This window comes from Stomoxys calcitrans, chromosome 3, assembly GCF_963082655.1.
Source record: "Stomoxys calcitrans chromosome 3, idStoCalc2.1, whole genome shotgun sequence".
NCBI classification, from domain to species: domain Eukaryota; kingdom Metazoa; phylum Arthropoda; class Insecta; order Diptera; family Muscidae; genus Stomoxys; species Stomoxys calcitrans.
Window position 1 is genome coordinate 198,217,738 of NC_081554.1, and position 22,823 is coordinate 198,240,560.

Sequence of the window (22,823 nt, forward strand, 5' to 3'; positions counted from 1 at the left end):
CTTCAACTTCCTTCCGTTAAATCGCCGTAACAGATTGCATATTTTAAAAACCTGAACCTTACTTTTCATTTGCCGTAACCCTATGAGGGCTAAAATAAAACCCTTTTTTGTTCAAAAGAAGAACTTTGTTCCATTCCCTTCTTTGGTACAATTTTTAATATCTCATTTACCATCCCTGCAAATACAAGTCGCACTTGTTTTAGTTAAGGAGTTGTCGTTGCTGCTGGTGTTGATGGTGGTGGTTGTAGTAAATTCAGCAAACCCTACTCAAAATCTCTGAAAGTAAAGGAAGAAGTCGTTGCCAAAAAGGAAGTATATTTTACAAAAATGCACGCGTTAAATGCTTTTGCTTTTGACAATAAGACTTTTGGCATAATTTCCCTGAAAAATCATAACTCATTGCGCCAGGCTGAAGTGTTCGATATACAAATTAGGGAGTATGGGTGCTATGTAGGCGTTTTGTTAATTTCTGGGGCCCAAATTTGACGATATTCAAGTATTTCTGTTGTAGAGGGAAACGGAAGCAATTATGTTGTTGTTGTTGTTGTTGCTGTTTGGTGGTGTCGCCTGTTATCGCATGGGGCATGTGTGCGACAGGTGTTGGTTTCGTCTAATTTTTTTTTTTTTTTGTTTTGTTTATGGCTGTTGACAGTTTTGACGTGTCAAATTTAATTCAGTTTAAATAGCGGTACCTAATACAGAAGCTAATAATAAAGTATGGGAGTTTGAAAGTTGGTAGAAAAACATTTTTTTCGAATAGGTTTTTGTGTTGTCAAAGTTGAGTTAAGCTGACTAAACTTTCAAATGTTGGACATGGAACATTTGGTGCCTATCAGTTTGAAATCTAAAATTTGTTGTAGAAGTGGAAACAATTAAAATTATTGCAAAGCGCCAAAACGATAATATGTTCTTTGAATTTAAAATTATTTGTTTCAATTTTGAATTTTAGGTTGAATCAATGGGAAGGTTATGGAAAACTAGGGGCATAATTGTCACTGCCTCAAAGTAATCGAATTGTATTCTCCTGACTAGACCTACTTCACAAATTTGTCTGTACAATTCCGCCTGTCTGTCTTTCCACTTTAATTAAAATTGTGTTCATTTTAAGGCTTGTTTACTTTTTGACATTTGTCACCATGTACAAATCCTTGACATTGATTTGGCTTTCCTTTTTTTATCAATCAAACAAAATGAAAAAAAAAAGCGAAAATAGAATCCCATTTGAAGTCCACAGTCAACAGTTCACACCCCAATCAAACAACCATCGCCCTTTTACGTTTTTCGTAATGTGATCTCAATTGAAGGGCATTTTTTCACGACTGTCATTGACAATCTGTCAAAAAACAAATCAAACAAAATAAGAATTGTAGGCAATCTTACATAGGGATGTTATGGCTATTGAAACCAAAAATAAAGTTTATTAATTTGGAGCAAAGATGTTTACATACGTACTCGTCTAAGGCAGATGGAAATTTGTTTTTTTTTTTATAAACTGAAACCCCGAAAAACGGGAAATTCTTTGCATATGTCGTTGTCGTTGCCAACCAGTAAAACCACACATCTGCTTTTTGGGTGTTTGGGGTGAGTTTTCATCATTTTCCTTCCTTCTTCTTTCCAGGCTCTGTGTCCTGCCCCAGCGAAGACTTTGCCTTTTGTTTCCTATAATACCACAATTGTAATATTTTAAGGGTTTCAACCTCAGGCTTGTAGTAGGTGTTTACCATTTAAAACGTAAATTATGAAAATGTCATATATCGCTTTCAAATGATATCCCCCTTATATAACAGCTCTATGGTACTCAGCTGTCTAACATAGCAACAAGATTCTTTATTTTTGGTATGTCTGTTTATTCTTTACCAGCTTCGTAAATGGCGGGAAAAAAGGCTTTTATTTTTAATTGGGAAATATACGTATGGGTTACAAATGTATCAACAATTTATTTGGTACCTTTCCTAATGTGACAGCTATCGTGTTTTCTAAAGTGAGTTTTGTAATAACCTTTCAGTTTGATGGAGGGAAAATTCCAAATGATTATAAGTTTCAAAACCTTTTTCGTTAATGTGCTGGCATTAAGTTCTCTAATTATGAAAAATGTTTTATAGAAATGAAAATTATTAGTACAACCTCCAGCCTGCACTGAACAAATTGTCCTAATTTTAAGGATCAGGATTAAGATGATCAATTTTGCAACTTTTTAAGGAATAATTCCTTTTGGCGAATATTATTTTCCGTCATTAAGGATTTTTTATATGGAATGGTAGTTTAATAAATCCTTAACTTTGCGTCTGGTTATTAAAGATAAAAATCTATAGTGAAGGTCAAAAAATCGTACAAAGTTTGGAAATTGTTCTTGGGACAAGACAACATTGAACCGAGGTTAACCGTGCAAAATAGCTTTACGAATAGGAGCCTCTTTAAATGTTTAATTTTTTTAAGGTATATAAACAGTCAACTTAAAGTAAATATATAAACAGTCAACTTGAAGTAAAATAAAAATCAACCAGCAATCAATATTTGAAAAGGATGGCCTGTCCGTTAGTAAATAGAAAAATAATTTTAAAGATAGCTTCTTTATTTCAAAGTCTAGTTTCTTTGGCTCGTTTTTATTTCTAAAATCCTACAAATGAGGAAAAATATTAAATTTTGGTCCAACTTTTTTCTCAGAGTGGAGGATTGGAAAATTCAATGTAAAGCTGGTTACATTTGGTTAGCAGCTCAAACCCCGAAGAATTTAGATTGCTAGAAAATCCAATTATGACAAAATTTTCCAAGAAAATCAAAAAAAAAAAAATTAAATCATGTTCTAAAAAATTTTATCTTTCCAAATTTTCTAAAATGAAAGAGCTGCAAAGTTTTGAGCTACCAAGTTTGCTCTTAGGTTGATAGAACTAGTAATGCTGAAGGGCAACTGATATATAAACTGTTCTTTTTTGGGTATGATATCTACCATACCGGAATATGTGTTCGGGGAAGCCTGAAAAATGTCTCAAACTACCTAACATCTTTGCCATGTCATGATAAAATATAATATAAAGGATTAGAATACCCAACAGAGAAATTTGGACGGTACATCCTACATGAAAAATCAAAGAAATCTGGATATTCCTGGATGGTTTCAAGACGGAGTCGAAGGAGAGAATGGGAATATACACAAATGTTATTCATCTCATAATTTAAAACTTCTCTAACAAATAGGTGTCGGGAAGTGGTACGCATAGGACTACATTCATTGTTATGAAAGAAATATCCCCTGTTTATAAATGGAATGTTCATGGGAAAATATGTAATGTGGTAAAACGCGATGCCGCTTGCGCCCAACTTTGCGTTGGGAAAAGCGGAGAAGGATCTCCTATACGAATGCAGTTGATCTCAACATATTGGTGATACTTATAAGCAAAAAATCGTTGCAAAATTTCAAGCGGATTGACGAAGAGACTAGTAAGACTCAGAATGTCGAAACGATTCAGAATATATATACTTTATGGGGTCGCAGATCAGTATTTCGAGATGTTACAAACGGAATGACTAAATTAGAATACCCCTATTCTATGGTGGTGGATATAAAGAAAATCAGATTAAATTTAATGAATAATTGAATCAATTAATTTTTTAATTGAAAGCCTTTTTATACTCACCACCATAGGATGGGGGTATACTAATTTCGTCATTCTGTTTGTAACACCTTGAAATATTCCTCTGAGACCCCATAAAGCATATATATTCTTGATCGTCATGTAACTTTAAGTCGATCTAGCCATATCCGTCCGTCCGCCTGTCTGTCGGAAGCACACTAACTTTCGAAAGAGTAAAGCTAGCCGCTTGAAATTTTACACAAATACTTCCTTTAGTGTAGCTCGGTTGGGATTGTAAATGGGACATAGCGGTCCATGTTTTGATATAGCTGCCATATAAACCGACCTTGGATCTTGACTTCTTGAATCACTAGAATTGCATGATGTGTTTTGTTATGATTTTCAACATATGTATTAAGTGTGGTTTAAATCGATCCATAACCTTATATAGTTGTCATATAAACCGATCTGGGGTCTTGACTTCTTCAGCCTCTAGAGGGCGCAATTCCTATCTGATTTGGCTGAAATATGACATGAGGTGGTTTGTGTAGAATATGGTTTAAATTGGTCCATGACCTGATATAGCTGCAATATAAACCGATCTAGGATTCTGACTTCTGATCCTCTAGAGGTCGCAATTATTATCCGATTTGGCTGACATTTTACAACGACTTCTACTATGGTCTCCTACGTTCAGTTCAATTATGGTCCGAATCGGACGATAACTTGATATTATAGCTCCAATATCATAGCAATTCTTTCCTTTGATCATATGTTTGCATAAAAAGAGATACCGGGAAAAGAACTCGACAAATGCGATCCATGGTGGAGATATACAATATAAGATTCGGTCCGGCCGAACTTATCACGCTTTTACTTGTTTATTTTTAATTAAATTTGTATTTGAAAAAATGTTTGTTGTATTTTTTTCTGTGTATACTAGAAAGGGGTCGGTCTCAACGAATGAATAAAAGACAAACTTCTTACTACCGCACCTCTTAGACTAAATGGGCTGTGTGTATAACTTTTGTATTACCAGTCAAAATGGTATAAGCAAACTACTGGACTTCGGCAAGAGATATCTGTTTATGTTCGTATCTGAAGGAATTCAGTCTCTCCACCTTAGCAAGATGATACTTCTACGATATGAAAGTCCTTGCAATGGTACCTTTCAAGATTCTCCTTAAATATATATACCAGATGAAGTGGTATCGACAGTAGTCTGCTTAAATACATAAACCAGACGTACTGGCTTCGATAGGGGACAAAATAAAATCTTCTTAGTCCTCTTTTCTCATCTCTTGCTCTGCGAGTGAACCAACCCTATTGGTGAGCACAATTCAACCTTTCCTAACCTTAAATCAAACATTTAAGATAATTGTCTATATTTTATGTGAACTGGACAAAAATATATGTTTTACTTTCTGCCCTTATTTTTTTGGTTTTAGAAAAGTATATATTTTTGTACGTTTATCACATAGTTAAAAATTTTTCTAACTTATGATACTATAAAGTGTAAACTAGCCTCATTTCCTGCTGTTAACACCTTGTAAAGCTCATTAAAAAAGTTTGCTTTTATGACACCAACTTTATTTCATATTTAAAGGATATTAAATGAGATTTCCTCTGCAGATTTCACCAACAAGAAACACACAAAAAAGGCTACGCAGTCATGTTGTGCGATAAAACTAAAAACAGAACAAACGCTTAAGCGATTATCATAGCCCATAATATATTAACATTAATTTTGCCCACATAGCATTTGGGTTTAAAGCCACAATACATGGAAAAGCCATGCCAAGCGCTCATAAGGATGAATGGGGGATTTCAGGAAACCTTGGCCATATTTATAGTACGTTTGGGCCAACCCCTCTCTTACACCCAATGCGTTAATGAAAAGTTAGCTTGGAAAGCAGAAACCCCTATAAAAATGTTTGGTTCCTCCCTGTGCCACAGAAATGTTAGGACCAAAGCTAGGAACAATATATGCGGCAGTTTCAATGTGGACCTTTGTTTGTTTGTTCGGCTGGCTGGCTGGCAGGCAGACAAATACCCGTTAAGATAAGCCGTAATTTATGAGCGTTGAATAATGGATGCAAACTTTATTCATTGGCCTTTTAAAGTTTTGAACCAAACAGAAAAAAGAAAAGGATTTGTAATGCATGTTTTTGTATCATTGGCTACCTTAGGTATGAGCTATTATTTTAATAAATCATTAATTAGTGAAAAAAATTGAAATTAGTTTCCATTAGCTTATCAGAAGCAGGCTTAATGCCATCTCTGACTAAGCCAGCTTCCTATTTTTATGGCTTCTTATCTCTTATATCTTAACATTGGCATCTTGGGGGTCGACCATCTTTGACGCTACCTCATTGCGGCTAGAGCATATCTCCCTTTTTTTCTCTGACACTAAAACTTTTGTTCAACCGGTTTGCTATGGACCACATGAAAGACACCCAGGCAGACAGAGCGACAGACAGACTAACAGTCAGCATGTCCATAGCGCGTGTCTTTAATTAATCCGCAGTTGCCTATTAATGTGGAAAACCAAAAGGTAACCACTCTTATTGGCCACCACAAGAGGCAACTAAGCAAGAGCGAAGCTACTGTTTGACAGCGATATGATTACTTTTTCTGGTTTTTCTTTGATTTTCATGGAATTATAGATGAAACACATCGCTCAGCAGCCAAAGAGTTAAATAGAGCAGCTAAAGAAGTGCCTTGAAAGTATGACAAATCATTTGAAGTGCTGTTCCGAAAGGGGATTAGTGTGTCTGTTAAAAAGGGCTACTTTGGTAAAAACGACATGTGAAGACCAGTCATAGCTTATTAAGTCTATAATTCCATGACCATCATGCGTAGAATTTTAAAATATCTTTTCTATAGGCGTTTTTGGTTAATGTACATAAACAGTCTTTGTTAAATCAATAGATTTTTTATAAGAAGAAAAATTCCCCCTTCGGCTAGAACTAATAGATGCCATATAAATCATATTTGTTAGGATTTTTACTTTGACTGTATGTATTTTGTGTATTACACGGAAAGAACTATTGAAATTGTTGGGTTGGATAGAATTAAAATAAAATTTTGACTCAAAACCAGATATTTGACATTTTCTCATTAAAATTTGTTTACATTTTTTTTAATTGTTTCATATATTCGAACAGCAATTTTTTACTACTACTGAAATAAAATTTTGACCAAATTATTCAGTGTACATCATTTCACGACAATTGTTGATATATAAACCGAATTTGGAATGGTACAATAAAAAATTAAAGAATTTTTATAAGAAAGTTTTAATTGTTGGTCATATATACGTATATCCCCATCCTAGGATGGTGGTATCGCAATACACTAAACTTGTGTGAGTTATTCTATTTAACTGACTGGCACTCTAATATAAGTTAAGAAAACCATGTTCTGTTGCTTACTGTTTGTCAAGCTGTCCCTAAAATATGATCTTAACTAGTTGGAAAATGTGTCAACAACTCTCAACATTATTTGTATGTTTTTCATTATTTGCGTGTTTGCGCTCTTTTATTTTGATCTTTAAAATCTTTTCGTAATTTTTCGAATATATTCCAGCTCGAGATCATATTCAAGAACTTATAAAAGTTAGGCAGAGTGTGCTGTTGTCAAAACACTTTGACTGACATGGTGGATCGCCATGTATCTTCATCAACAAATGCAAATGCAATTGCAAATTTTGAACATTCCACTAAGTAACATAGGCAAACTTCTCATATATCAAAGAGTGCAGTCCGATTCAAGTTTAAGCTCAATGATAAGGGACCTCCATTTTATAGCCGAGTTCGAACGGCATGCCGCAATACGACACCTCTTTGGAGAGGAGTTTTACATGGCAGAGCACCTCACAAATGTTGCCAGCATTAGGAAGGGAAAACCTCCGCTGAAAATTTTTTCTGATGGCCTCGCCAGAATTCGAAACCAGGCGTTCGTCGTCATTGGCGGACAAGCTAACTTCTGCGCTACGGTGGCATCTTCATCAACACCTTTGATTTTTAATTGATTCTACATACCCGACTATTGAGTATGATGAAGAGGATGCTCTTGTTTTGAAAAAAATCAAGTTGGATTGAAATATTTTAAATGATCTAATTAAAATATTAGCTGGAAATCTCGGAAATTTGTTTACTTGGATCAATTAAAAAATTTATTAAAAATTTCAAAATTTTTTATCATTTTTTAATTGGATCAATTAAAGAATTCATTGGAAATGTCAAATTCATTCTTTTTTTTAATTGAATATGCAATTTTTTCAATCTTTGATTGTTATTATCATCTTCATGATTGAAGCAGTTTCAATTACATGGGGACAATGTCTTGTATTACCCTTATAGTCTGATCTGACGATTTAAGGTTTTATATTCACAAGAGCGGAATTTTTATTCGATATTGCTGATATTTGGAACTGTGTGTTGTGTTATACCCTCCGATATCCGAGTAAGTACCAGATATCAGATTTATACCCATAAAGGCGCAGGTTCTACCCGATTTCGTTGAAATTGTGCACAATAAGTTGTGTTAGCTCCTTGAAATCTGTGCCGAGAATGGTCTAGATCGCCTTAAAGCGCTCATTTACTTGCGATTTCGTTGAAATATGGTAAAGCAAGCTGTGTAAGGATCATAAATATACATGCCGAAAATGGTTTCTATCGGACCATAATGTCTATTGCGGTATACAGAGCGATTTCCCCAATAAATTTTTGGGTGGATAAATGATGCATTTTTCATCGTTTGTAATACATCGAAATGTTGATCCGCGACGTCGTAAAGTGTATATATTCTTGATCGTCTTGACATTTTAAGTCGATCTAGCCATGTCTTTCCGTCTACCCATCTGTCGTGATCGCGATTTCAGCTTGAAATTTTGCACTTATACTACCTATGTAGTTTGTTATTGTTGTAACAGTGTGATGTATTCTATCTTTCGTCTGGTTGATTCAGTTGAGTATTCAGATCAGAATCTGGGTCTGAGACGAGTGGGTGTGGCTGCGTAGTTAAACAGATGACGTCTGTCGTGTGGTCCCTAGTCACAATTGGGACATATATCCTGCACGTTGGCATCAATCCTTGCTCTGTAGGAGTTGAGGCGGCTGCATCTGCCGGATCGTAATTGAGCCAGAACTACTCTGGTTTGTCGGGCGAGGTCAATTTCTTCAGGTTCAATGGGAGGCGGTCGTTTTCAAAGGACCACATTCACCCGGTAGCTATTTACCGCATCGTGTCTCCATGAATGTTGTCTAGGCCCGCTTGATATCCAGCTTGATCTAGAGGTTCTCTCTTGTAGCGCTGGACCTCGCTCTCTAGATCATGTAGATTTAACTTAATGATGATAAGGGCCCATAAATTCGCTATGCCTTCGCACGGGTAGGGTTTTTGTCTCCTGATGGAGGTGGTCCACGTGAGAACTGAGGAGACCCGTCCGTCGCAGTTCGAAGAGCGGCATTCTGGCAGATCTGAATATTATTCCACTACGTGTCAGAGCTGACGAAACCACACAAGTACTTGGTACGTGGTCAACAAGGGGGGGCCTAATGCCATGATCTTACAATCGTTCCCATATAATACGATCTCTAGGCCATCTTGAGGGGGTGGAATGGAGGATAGGTAGAGGTTAAACAATGCCGGAGATATCACCCCGCCTTGGGGAACTTCCTGTTTCACTATACGGTATTTCGATTTCTTATCCCTACATTACACAGATGACTAGCGACCACACAGATAATTCTCGACCCAGCGTTTCAAGCCTAGAAATCCATACTAATGCTCGGAAAATGGAAATTCTTTAACGAAGCTCGCGAGGAGTAGTCCCTCAAGCGTCTTGGCAGCTGGTGAGAGTAAGGAGATAGGTCCCTACGACTCTCCCCCTTATTCGGGTCCTTTTCATACTTCAGTAGTGGGATCACTCTGCCCATATTTCAGACATCGGAAGAAGAGACAGAGTGATCCCGCTACTGAAGCCTGGAAAGGAAAGACCCCAGCAAGGGGGATAAGTTTTTGAACGGGCCAAATCGGACCATATGTGGATATAGCTGCCATATATACCGATCTGGTGATTTGGGATCCTAATCCCATAAAAGCCGCGTTTATTGTCCGATTTAGTTGAAATTTTAAACAGTGAGTTATTTTATGCCTCCCGTCATCTAATCCAAATATGGTAGATCGAATCATAATTAATTGTAACTGCTATATAGATCGATTTTCCGATTCAGTGTCTTAGCTCATAACAGTCGCATTTATTACCCGATTTCTCTGAAACTTAGAGCAATGAGTTTTATTAGGCCACATTGGACCATATTTGGACATATTTGTCATATAGACCGATTTGCCTATGTAGGGTCTTAAGCACATAACAGGTGTATTTACTAACCGATTTTGCTAAAATTTGAGTCAGTGAGTTAAATAAAGCCTTCCGATATCCAAGCTGACCGATCTGCATATTTAGAGTCTTAAGCATATAAAAGTCTTATTAATAGCGGGTTGGACCTGTTGTTGGAACCTCCTGTTATTGGAACTGGAAATGCTCCACATGGGACCATATTTGGATATAGCTGCCATATAGACCAATCTGCCGAAATAATGCGCATTTATATTTAGACCGAACTTCCGATTTAGGGTCTTAATCCCATAAAAAACCTTATTTATAGCCCGATTTCACTAAAACTCTGACTTGTTTAAGAGTTCCCAGCATCTGAATCAAATATGATGCAGACCAGCCTTTATTTCATACAACCATGGATACGGTAGTGGAGTTAAAATAGAAAACGATGATGAATATATCTATGGTGGTGGGTAACAAAAGTTCGGCACGAACGAACTTAATACGTTTCTACTTGTTTTATATTCGTTTTTCTTTCTTTCAATGTAAAACTTTTTATTTCCAGTTCATTCTTTATATGCAATGATTTTTTAGAAAATGTATGAAGCAACAAAATATTTGTCGTCGATTCTGAAATGCAAAAGAGCGGTCAGTGGAACACATTGAAAATCCGATCTTATTTAATTTGAGAGATAATAAAGAACAATTTTGAGGACTTAGGTTACTTCGGAAATTCTTGGTTGGTTTTGATTTGAGAATATTATTCAACATTTATTTTTAATTTTTGCACATTATAAATAAATTTTTTAAACATTTTAAACATTCTTTTGCTTTCCAGTTGACGACATTTATTATATTTATAACTATTTACATTCAAGTTACTTATAAAAACCTTTTATGAAATATTCACAGACAAAATATCACATTTTTGAAATGCTTTTGTAGACTATGGCGATAAAAAATAATGCAATTCTTGTTGTTGTTTTTATATGTTGGTCATAATCACCGTTTCTTTGAATTAGAATTCAAAATTTCAATTCATTTCACACATGTAAACTTCTTTTTTTAAGGGTTAGCTATACAAAAATTTTGACAAAGCTTTAATTCCGCAATTAATGGCTATATTTTTTGCCACTTTTGTAGATTTCTTGATGTGTTTATTGGTTAAGATGATGTTAAAATAGAATCTCCACTTGAATCACACATCATTTTCTTTGTTGATCACATTTGAATAATTCTGCATACAAAATTTGTTGTTTTGTTATTATTTCTTTTTATTTTTTCTTCACTTTTTTCAATGAGTTTTTGTTGCTATTTGGCAGATATGCAACCGGTTATTCATCGCTACCATTATTCTTCACTTCAAAGATAACAAAATGACTCGTTTGCTTGCATTCGATCTTGAGTTCCTCCATGAAGGCTCTATTATTATAAGTGGTCGTTGCAAATTTTCTATTTTTTTTGTTTAGTTTCTGACAAATGGCATTTGTTTTGTTGAACACATTAAATAATTTCAAATAATTTGCTAGGTATTAATAACCGGTTATTATACATAAATTCGTTGATCATTTTATTATTATATTCCTATTTGGCTGCAAAGCGAAACCGTGAAACTTATATTTCATATTTTAACTAAATATTCTTTTTTTTTCAATATATTTTTCACTTAAATCCTCTTATGTTATGAATTGAACGCTTTTCCGCTTTACACTTCAGTCTTTGGCACAACCGCTCCGTACAAAATCCGACGACATGCAACGCCTTGGCCACACGAAACTGAAATGAATCGAACACCACCGGCTTTACAACTTCAAATGCTGAATGAAGTTGATATGCTGGTACAATGGCAAAACAGCATTCACAAGGGATGGTAATTTTAATGCATGCGTACGGCTTTCGGTACTTTTAGGGTGGATGTTACGAATTTCCATATTAATTTTGTACTTGTTAATTGGCAGTTGTATAGGTTACTGTGGCGCTGATTAACATTTTTGACTATAATTTGAATTTGTGGGTTCGAACCCTGTCAAGGGTCTTAAGGAAAACTAAAACCATTTTTACGCAGAGGTTTTACTTAGGAGTCCCCTTTTTCATTTAGCTTAAATCTAACATCATTCATTATTAATACGAGAGAAGTTTTTTCTGTGGATTAATTGCATGTTCGTGGTCACCATGGGTGCACATCCTCATACATAAGCCACGGCTCCAGGAACGCAGGACTCTGATTGATACAACATAGTTTCCGAACAGGAATTGGATCGGAGTTCTCACAGATGTGTTTGAGATAGTAGTGAAGGCACGACGAAGAAACCACTACTCCAGGGCAATTGTCGAATTGGCCGCACTGAATGTAAAGAACGGACTTTAATGTACCCGTGAATCTGATAAGAACAATAAGAAGTAAGCTGTATGACAGGGCACTGACCTATTACTCTAAAGATGGATCTGATCATGGATCATGAATGTGAGATCAAATCAGGAGCGGGGCAGGGCTTGGACCAAACTATGGCAAGTAATGATAAAAGCAAATAACTAGCTGGACTCCATGGCTTGCGGCTTGCAGCTTGCGAATATATCCCAGTGGATATGCGCATAAACAACATACTTGCGAAGACAAATAGATCGGTTGGATATCTAGGAATCCGACTGGATACAAAGCTAACCTATACAAAGGAAATCCGGCATGCGACAAAAAGGTCGCGAGAATAACGGCGCAACTTAGTCAACTGATGGAGGTCATAGATGGGCCTCTCCCGAGTTGGCAGAGACTCGCAATGGAGACGTACAATAGCATCTTCCTATATGGAAGTACGTGACGGCTGCAGACGGCATGCCGAGGGAAAACCCTGCTCTATATATAGAGATGCCGGCTCTTAGGAACATATGACCATGTAACGGACTAGACTCTACGCCGCGAAATGCAACATCCAGAAATAAGAGAATGAGTTTCATACGAGAGATGACAACAAAGATATATGAATAAGAGTGACGACCTGACGACTTATTCCCGATACACGGATGTAGAGAGAAATGAGTAAGAAGATGAGTCAGGACTCAGCGGCGGAAAGTATGAAAACAGTATAAGATTTGTCCATGAAATTGCATTATAAATCCAAAATGAAAATATGCCCCAAACATGTATATGGAGATGAACAAAAAATTTGTGGGCACCATTTTCGTGTTTTTGGGGCATTTTTTCATGCAGCTATTGGAGACAATTTGCGTTTTCCTTAAGTAAATCTGAAATTTCCAATTAAATGGAGGGGTAAATAATATTGGGGCACGTTTTCATTTTAATTTGGGTTCTAATTTTACCATTGTGAGGATCAATTACCTTGTACAAAAAAAATAAAGAAACATTTTCTAACAAATAGTGCGTTTTTGTTGTCAAAAATGCGCTTCTTGAAAAAAAAACTTTGCCTGCTGCGCTATTTGCTTTTTTCGAAAAAGTTAAAATTTGTTAAAAAATTGAGAGATTCCATATTTTTTAAAATTTTATCGCCCGCAAACAGAAATTTTTGAAAAAAATTACAATTTTCAAAAAAATAAAAAAAAACGTTTGCCTCATAGTGCTCATAAAATCTTATTTAAAATTAATTAAATACAAAGTTATTTAAGTAATGTACATTTGTAGCAAAATCTATGCTAGTGGTTACTGAGGTATGCAGCTGAGTAGTGAGTTTTGGTGTCATGCGTGAATATAGTCTGTCGGATTTCGCAATAATTGAATAGGCATTTTCGCTGCGAATAAAGTCTATACGCTTTTGTCGTGATTTTCTACGCTTTAGTCGTGATTTTTTTCTGAGACGTGAGTGTTTCGTGAGTCTAATAAGTCATGATAGTCTTGTGAGTCGTGAGGGTTCGTCAGGCGTGAATGTCAGTCACGTGAGTCGTATGTAAGTAAAATTTTTGTGCCCTGAACGTGCGTGACCGTGAGTGGAAAATCACTCACGCGAAAATCTCTGGTGGATACCCAAGTTTCGATCTGGAAAAACTTAACCTCTTTGTTAAACAAAATTTTATTATCATTACTCTTCCGTTTTGTTGGAGGCCACCGTGGCAGAAGTAGCATGCCCGCCTATGACGCCGAACGCCTGGGCTCCATTCTCGCCGTGAACATCAGAAAAATTTTCGGCGATGGTTAATTCCTCACTATTACTGGCTACATTTGTGAGGCAAAACAACTTGTTTGCCACAAAAACGAGTCATTCAAAGCATGTGAGTCCAAATGAATGCCTAAACGGCGCTAAATAAAAACAGCCCTAAATAATCTCAAAAAAAAAAAATGAATTTTTTTCCCAAAAAAAAAGAAAAAAAAAACAGTAAGGAAAGGCAAAAGTCGGGCGGCGCCGACTGTATAATAGGTATAATGTGGGACCTATATTTAATTCTGAACCAATTTTGGTGGACCTCGACGGAAGTTTTCAGATTGGTTTTTAAACAATTCGTATCAAATTTCGAGCAAGTATGTTCAAACTAATGAATACTTAATCTGATTCGATTGCGACCAAACTTCTCGGATATTGTGGTAGTCGTCGAGGAAAGCGTTGTGCAAAATGTTGGGAAGATTGGTCAATAAATGCGCTTGCAGTGGCTCTAGAAGAGAAAATCTAAATCTGAAACGATTTCTATAAAATTTACCAGTAATATTAAGAGTCATAAAAAATCCATCGTGCAAAAGAGAATCAGTTAACAAATGACCACTTTATTGCAATATTAGGCCAAATAGGATGAACATATGTATGGGAGCTTTATCCAAATCTGACGCGATTTTTTTTTTCAATTTCAATAGGCTTTGTTTCTTGGTAAAAAAATATGCCTGTGCCAGTTTTAAAGATGACTGGATGAAAACTGCGACCTGTACTTTGTTCGCAAATTAACATGGACAGACAGACGGACATAACTAAATCGAATCAGAGTCGATCGGTGTACTTATCAATTGGTATAGCTCTCTTCCTTCTGGGTGTTACAAACCAATGCACTTAGTTATAATACCCTATACCACAGTAGTGGAGTAGGGTATAAAAATGTATAGATACGTTAAATTTTACAGATAAAGCAAGAAAAAATAAATGTACACAAATGCACTATTTATAACATTTATGTGGAGTTAGAAAAAAAATGCAATTTCCAAAACATGTTTTTCAAAACGACAAAGACAAAGCACACTACTAGGTTTAGTACTCTTCCGTTTTGTACCCATTTCATCATCTCTGTCAAAAAGTACGATATAAATCTTATTTTCGAGGTTGTGTCTGTGAGATACACACAACTCATACACTCGCACACGCACTGTTCTCATTCCACTACTGCAAACATTGGCTGTATCGGAAAGAAGAAATAAAAACAAAACGGCAAAAAGACGAAAAATAAAACAAAAACAACAACAATATAAAACAGCTGTGCAAATGCGAGTTCGGCATGAAGCTATGTTCAGTTAACACAACATGCTTGTGCTGTGCTTGAGGGTGTTTGAGGTTAGAAGTTGTATTATGTTTTATAAACAACTTTCAGCCGTTGCCTATTTGCTAAAAATATGAAATGTTCGATGCCAGATTTATGAGAGACGCAGCACAAAGATGGAAATCATGAAATATTATGCATCTTTAGTTTGAAGTAGCTAATGTTGCCAGCGTTTGTAGTTGTTGTCTATAAATAGCTAAAGAAAGAAGAGAAGAATACAGACATGAGCTCTTAGAATCAGAAGCTGGCTTTTACTTATGTCGAACAAGTGAAAAATGTTTTTTTTTTTGTTATTTTCTGTTTGTTTTTGTATCGTGATGGCACTGAGAAAACCATTGGCTGATCATTACATTTTGCTTTCTCATAGTTCAATAAACTACATCATTTCGTGTGCGCGCTCACCCATTCGATTTGTTTATATAACTCCCTCCAAAAATATTGTTTATATTTAGAATGACATTAATTAGCCGAGTCATGTTTGTATTCTTTATGGGCTTGTCAAGTGTTTATGAAAAACTAGAAAACGAGACATGACATAAATTTTTTTTATTGTCACAATAATTTTTAATCCGTTTAGTTTATGATCTATGATATGATAGGAGAGAAGTGTCAAAGATTTCATTGGTGTATAAAAGGATGCTCTGGCTAAATGATTTTTGTAAATCATAAGAGATTAACGGATAAATTGTCTAGATTTTTAAATACTGCTTTATTTTAAATAAATAAAGCCGTAGTGTTTGGAAAAGTTGATTTGAATAGAAGGAAATAAAAAATATCATGTATAACTTAGTGTATCAGGAAGGTAATTTCCTTCTTTCTTGCTAATGATAGCTATTTTTAGGTCATAGTTGTGAGAAAACCGTTTTTTTTTCAAATTTCGTGAGTTACATATGTTTGATATCGCCTTTTTTCTGTTAGTTTGTACCCATGTCTTTTATATATGTTTGTTATATCAGCCAATTTGGATTACAGTTTGTTTTTTTGGCAGACAAAAAAGTAAATCGTGTTATCATGTGGTCTACGATTTTTTGTTAATCGAAAAAATGGGTCAAAAAAATTAAAATAATATATGAAGGGAAACAGGATAGTTATTGATGAATAACAGTTTGAAAAAATTTAAGTAGCTATTATTTTTGATTAGACCTCGTATTAATAGCAAGAGCAATATATATTTACGTATGTTGTATTGATTTGAGGAACTTTGTTCACTTGTTTATTTTATTGAAAATATATGTTCCTTAATTTCTTACCTTTATAAATATTGTTTAATTCATTAATGAATTTTATATATATGTTGCAAAATTGTTTAACTGCGTAAAACTTCATTCCTCTAGACTACCTTCATGGATTTTCAGAATGTTTCTTCCTACGCCATTCTTGCCTGTTGTAGCTACCACACTTTCTACTGGCTTCAAATATCCAATATATCTGCGTATAATTCATCTATTCTTCCCAGTGGATCTCTTTTAATGGGTATTTATTACTTGTTAAATGTCTGTAAACAATAAAAAGCGCCATAAATGCCCGCAGATAATTGCTTAATTTTCAATAGTTTTATTGCCTTCTCAGCGAGACGCTACAAAAAAAACTACACCACTTTGACGCAGCAGTGGCCGTTGGCGAAACTGGGGAGGCCAGTGTCAGAGCAGGGGAAAAAATGTATAATCATTGTTTTTAATTTCTATTAACACAAAGTCATTCATCGCAATCTTGAGCGAGCCCAAGGCACAAGACAACCCTGGGGTGGGGAACTCGACCATAACATGTACCCTGCCAATAGGCCCCCTTCATGGAGTATCTGCCAAACACCTCGTCGATTCTATAATTGCTCTATGTGTGCCGTCTGTTATTGGTGGCTGGTTGTTTAGTTTGTTTCTGTTACAGTTTTTGTTGATTTTTACATTTATTAACAATTTGTTGGTATGTGTACTTGTACTATGGATCTTATTGTCCGTCCATCAATGCGTACATTGAAGCTTTGTGGCACGTCTGTCCCTACTACGTCCATTTGAACTTCAATTAATGTTGAAGTTTAAATTGTCTATGTTTGCTTTGACGTTTATTTGGGTTTTATTTGCTTGTATGTAATAGACAAATATTATAACAATTTTAATGGATATTAACTCAGGCCAGCCAACAATAACTGAAGCCTTGGAAACTTGTTTTTTGGTGCCTTATCATTATTAGCCTTGTTGCTTTTCACATTTTATTGGCACAAAAAAAAATGCATATTTTATATGTGAATTTTCATCTGAACTAGTTTTTCTTTTGTTGTTGTTATTGTTGCTGTTGTGGCCTAGACTAAATCAAATATTAATCTAAATTTACTTTGAATGGCCAACTTAAAGTTGGCTATCAGTTAAAAAAACAGGGAGAGAAAAATGTGATAAACGGCAGAAACTGCTTTCCGTTTGGCAAACTACTAAGGAATGTGGCTTAAATGAAAGTCAATGTCAAAGTCAAGCAATAAAGAAAGAGAGAGAGGTCCTAACTTTTCTTTAGCAAAGATGATCCCATCATTTGTAATGGAGAAATTAGGTGATCCCCTGTGGTGTGATGGCCTGATTAAATTCGGTCTGTTTGGACTGTGTAGTCTAATTTATGAAAGCCAACTTAAGGCTAGAGAGAAATGTTTTGGCTATAGACTCATCTTCTGTTACTGGAATAAATTGTTGATTTAGACAAGATTTAAGACAGTTTTTAGGACTGGATTGGATTTTTGACTCTGTACGCCATTTTGGGGTCGATTTTCGACTTTGAAAAGCGCCCCGGTAGTCGTGCTGGGATTGCCAGTGCGGGGGTGGTCGCTTCGATTCCCACCAGAGGCATTGGTCTGTCTCTGCTGTGGTATCACAATGGACTTAAAATTCATTAAGTCAGTCTGTAAAGGACTGCCACTTTTACCTAACCTAACTCTTCGACTTTGAGATAAATCTTTGAAGCTGTAGTCGATTTTTCATGTTGGGGTAAATTTTTGGATCTAAAGTAGATTTTTGTCTATGGAATTCTGAAGTTCTTGAACGTCATTGTTTGATTCCGGAGTCAGCTTTTGGTCTCGAAGTCAATTTATAAGTCTGAAGTCGGCTTTTAAAGTTGTGAGGTCAGTATAGTTGTCGTTTTTTGACCCCTGAGAAAAATTGCATTTCTAAAGTAAATTTCGTGCTCAGAGTACGATTCGGGTTTTGAATTTTGTGTAATTCTTTTTTACTTCTAAATTATTGGCCTTGGAGTCAGATTTTGAAACTTTAGTAAATTTTTGACTGCAGTAATGCGTGATTTCGAAGTTGATTTTTTTTACTATGAAATCAACTTTTTACCATGGATCAGACTTCCCATTTTCAGGTCAATGTTTGACTCCAAACTAATTTTGGTTTTTTCAATTAATATTTGATGCTGGGTCAATTTGTGGCAATGGTGGCCAATTCACTTCCAACGTTTTTTTTTTAATATTTTTGACATTGAGACCCATTTTTGAGATTGGGAGATTTTTGACTTTGGGAACAATTTTTGACTTTGGTGGCAAATATTTGACTTTATGGTCAATATTTTACGGCAATTTTTACGACTTTGGTTCAATATTTTACTTTGGGGTCTATTTGTGACAATCGAACCAAATTTACCTCCAACGTTGTTTTTGAATATTTTTGACATATTTGGGACCAATTTTTTTAGTTTGGGGACATACATTGGGAACAATTTCTGATTTTGGTGGCAAATTTTTGACTTTGATTGAAATTTTTGACTTGAAGTTCATAATTTTAATTTGGGGTGAATTTGTGGCATTGGAGTTCAATTTAACTCCAACGTTAATTTGTGACACTAGATTAAATTAATGTGAGGAAAATTTTAACTTTAGAGCCAATTTTTGACGTAGGGGCTAATTTTTAAAATTGGGATCAACTTTTGACTTGGCGGCAGATTATTAACTTTGAATGAAATGTTTTACTTTATGGTCCATATTTTAGAGCAATTTTTGACTTTGGTGGAAATTTTCGAATTTGAAATTTTTGTTGCACTGGAGTCTAGTTTAACTCCAAATTAACTTGTGACACTACAGCAAATTTATGTAAGAAAATTTTTGACTTTGGTGACAATTTTAGACTTTGAGTCAATATTTTATGTAAAAGTTGATTTTAGACTTTGAGGCCAAATTTTTGCTAAAGTGCAGATTTTTGACTTTGTAGTCAGTTTTCGTTTTTCGAGTCGATTTTCACATCAGCACGACTTTATGGCAATGCAAATTTTGCCCATGAACATTGCATTAAGTCAAAAATTTTTAATCTGTAGACAATTTTTGTTTCTGGAACCATTATGTGGTAAAATTTTGACTATGGCTTTAATTCTTTAGTGTGGTGTAAATTTTTGACTTGATTTGTCGATTAGTCGATATTAGAATCTCGAGTAAAAGTGCGACACTGGAATCAATCGTTGATTCTGTTCTCACTTTTTGACTCTGGGGGAGGTTTTTGGTTTTGAAGTCACGTCGAAGTGAATAATCGGTTTTGAAGTAAATTTTGAGCTCTGTTCCAAGCCAATTACTCCGTGACCTGGTTTTGTACTTCGTAATGAAACTCCGTAATGAACTAAATGTTTGCCACCAAACCCGACTTTCGACTCAGGAATCAATTTTTTAGGTTAATCCGCCCCATGCCACTATGGGCATGCTCCTAAGCGAGTAATCGGCTTTTTGTGCGCTCTAAATACTAAAAAAGAGTAACCCTGATAAAGAAAATCTAAGCATGGAATCCGTGTTACATATAAAATCCCTAATTGTTTTCCATGCCACGCTCCTAAGTTGGTTTATGTCTGGTATTGTGTTCCCAACTAAGTGCCGGTATCTGTTAGACGCGAAAGCCGGGCAATGACAAATTTAGAATTTGTAGTCAATTTCTTAATCAGGAGGCGATTTAAGTCGAAATTTGGCTCTCGAGTAAAATGCACTGGAGTTAACTTTTGACTCTGAAATTATTTTTTGTGTCTGCTGGCGGTTTTCGATGTTTGAGTTAATTTTTGACTTGCAAGTGAATATTTGAGTTTGGAGCCAATTTACGTGTTGAAATAATTTTTGACTCAGAGCTCAATTTGTCATGAGCCAATTTTACTTTTGGAGTACAGTTTTTCGATGTTTTATTCATAGTTATTGGGTAAGAAACCAACCCATAAAGTCCAGTCGTTGAAAATTAGATATAGCACAATAAGAAGTTCCTTTTAAAGGAAACACTTGGCTTAGTTAAATAAGCTGCATACAAAACTCATGCATACACAGTTGTTCTGGATTTGTTATGTCACGCCATCGCCATCGATGTCAGTTGAATGATATGGATTAAGGGCGTTTATTTCTCGTTGTCTTCCCTCACCATTTTGTTACGCATGACCACTCCAAAATTGCGCGGCACGCTTATATGTACCAAATGAAAACAAAATGTCGCTTTATTCTGTTGCACTTTTGGAAATTCGTCCCACATAAATTTGCCCAAAATCACCAGCATCAAATGTCAAACCATAATTGCAGACAGAGATCTACTTTTTTTCGAATGTAAAATGTTAATAGCAATAATCACAGAGCAGAAAAAAAATCAATTTGAAACCCTTTTTGGAGGAATACGTCCCGCAGCGTCGTTCGTTATGTTTTTTCCGCAAGGCTTTATTTGTGGCACAGCCGCCTCATGGTTGTGGAAACCTTTTCGCAGTCCATTGAAATTATTTCGCAATAATCACAAAATGCATGTTTAAATGGTAGTGTGAATGATTACAGAGGGCTGCTGTACATTCTCCAGGCGGATGTCCTTCTTGTGTTGGCGTAGTACTTAAACATATGACGCAGTCTGTTCAACACACACATGTGCCACTCACTCCGTTACCATGGTAAAGATGATGATCCTTGTGTGCCGTAAAGCATCCTTCCGGCTTGGAAGCGCACAGACAAACCATCTTCCCTTCCCTTCTTCTTTTAATTTTTCAATAAATCTCATGCAATTATCGTGATTGTGTACAATTTTTTACGCATTCTCTTGTCACTAAGAAGGCTTTTGCTGTACTTTTACAATTCTTTTTCTGGGCAAAAGGGAAACATTTCATACCATTGGCTTTGTCATTATGACTATTGTTCAAATGGCCAAAAGAGAGAGGCCAGCCTCACTAGTGAAGCCTCGGATGATGTGAAAGAATCATCTTTTTCTCTGTTTTGACGAAACCTTTATACCGTCGTTGGGCATGGAATTCAATATTCCCTTTACCTAACTTCAGAACTCATCATCTTTTGGCGGAAAGTTATGCTGAAACCTTTTCGACCCGGCAACATTTTTCCATAGCTCAACTTATTGTGCTGGGTTTGTCAATGCTGGGGATTTGTTGTTTCGTTTTGCTGCGTAGGAAGTACGACTTCATTATTACAACTGTCATAACCACAAGAAGCCTCTCAATCATTGGCATTTGAGTCAATATTTTCAACATTTCAAGGACTACAAAGGAACAGAAGGGAAACAACTCTGTGTTGATTTTGTCCCCCCAACCACGTTTTTTTCACCTTAATATTTCATTAGTTTGTTTTGTAAAGGATTTCCACTTTTGTTTGAGAACAAAGATTTAATAAAAATTATGAGGAAAAGTTTTCTTTTTTTCGTTTTGAATGAATCATCTTTGTGTCGTCTACAAGTGTTTCAGATTTTTCAAATAAACTTTGTTAATGAAATTGTAATGATGGCAGTATAATACCCGCTTAACAAGGACATGAATGGGAATCGAAACTATCGACAACTCTTAAGTGAGTTTGGCAAACTGTTTACAAGCACTTTGGAATATTACCGTGAGTTCTAATTCATATTTCATTAAAGGGAGTTTTTTTTTAAGGGAATGAGGAAACAAGAAAAATATGTAAATGTAACGAAGGCAGCTAGCAAAAATTACCACTTCTGAAATATACTCAAATATCAACAAAATGATTGTTAAGGCAATTCTTCTTGGCGGTGTTAATTTTCATGAAATGCTAGGAATCGTTTATAGTATACTTCAGCGCCATCTAGGTTAGGTTAGAGAGGTAGCCTATTTTCTAAACAGACTTAAGGCCTGGTTATACTCTCGTAAATGAACTGTAAATGTAGAAAACCATGTCTGCTGTTTTGTTTTGCCTTATGAAAACACATCAAAACGATTAACGAAAGTCTGTCGACCGTAACCTGAAAGTAGAATTTAGTAAAAACAAAATTTTACGTTCCGTTTTCGTGTCAGGTGATAAATTTTTGAAATTTGAATAAATTTCAAAACAAAAAAGTATTTAAAATACAATTTCTTGATAGAAGACCAACCTGGGTAATTTCGATACCCTAGCGTGTGGATGAAAAGGAAGAAAAGGGACAATATAAGAAAAAACAAGTAAAAGCGTGCTAAGTTCGGCCGGGCCGAATCTTATATACCCTCCACCATGGATCGCATTTGTCGAGTTC

At 35.6% G+C, this 22,823-nt stretch overlaps 1 protein-coding gene across 5 annotated transcripts in view; it reads right to left on the reverse strand.

Annotated features, from left to right (window-relative positions):
• LOC106088247 (protein sickie) overlaps window positions 1–22,823 on the reverse strand; it is a 348,338-nt gene that overhangs the window by 221,227 nt on the left and 104,288 nt on the right. For 3 of the 5 annotated variants that reach the window (XM_059365005.1, XM_013253689.2, XM_013253673.2), the window contains exon 1: window positions 10,811–11,661. The exons of 1 other annotated variant lie outside the window; for it this stretch is intronic. The gene's annotated coding sequence lies outside the window, so the exon portion shown is untranslated. Of the gene's footprint in view, window positions 1–10,789; window positions 11,662–22,823 lie in introns of those variants that run through there. One more of the 5 variants, XM_013253680.2, reaches the window with a different exon arrangement.